This window comes from Merops nubicus, unplaced genomic scaffold (genome assembly GCF_000691845.1).
Source record: "Merops nubicus isolate BGI_N331 unplaced genomic scaffold, ASM69184v1 scaffold11503, whole genome shotgun sequence".
Lineage (NCBI taxonomy): Eukaryota > Metazoa > Chordata > Aves > Coraciiformes > Meropidae > Merops > Merops nubicus.
This window is the reverse complement of record NW_008598287.1, coordinates 70656-70932: the sequence shown is the minus strand read 5'-3', so window position 1 is coordinate 70932 and position 277 is coordinate 70656.

Below are 277 nucleotides of genomic sequence, written 5' to 3'. Positions count from 1 at the left end.
CAAATGTGAGCAATTGGTTTTACTCCAGCTTCTCCCTTTGTCGGGAGCTCGACGTACAGACTCCCGGTTAGCAGAGTAGAGCCTGAGGGATTCCCATTTATTGTTGGTTACACAACAGTCCGCTGGAGGTTTTCTTTACTTTTCCAACTGACGTAAACGCACAAATCGGTTTTGCTTTGTAATAGTTGTATCTATGGCAAGAAGCTTTGTGGATGAAGTAGTTGTATCGTGATTCGCGGCAACAGCCCCCCCCCACCCCCCCCCGGGCCGCGTGCGA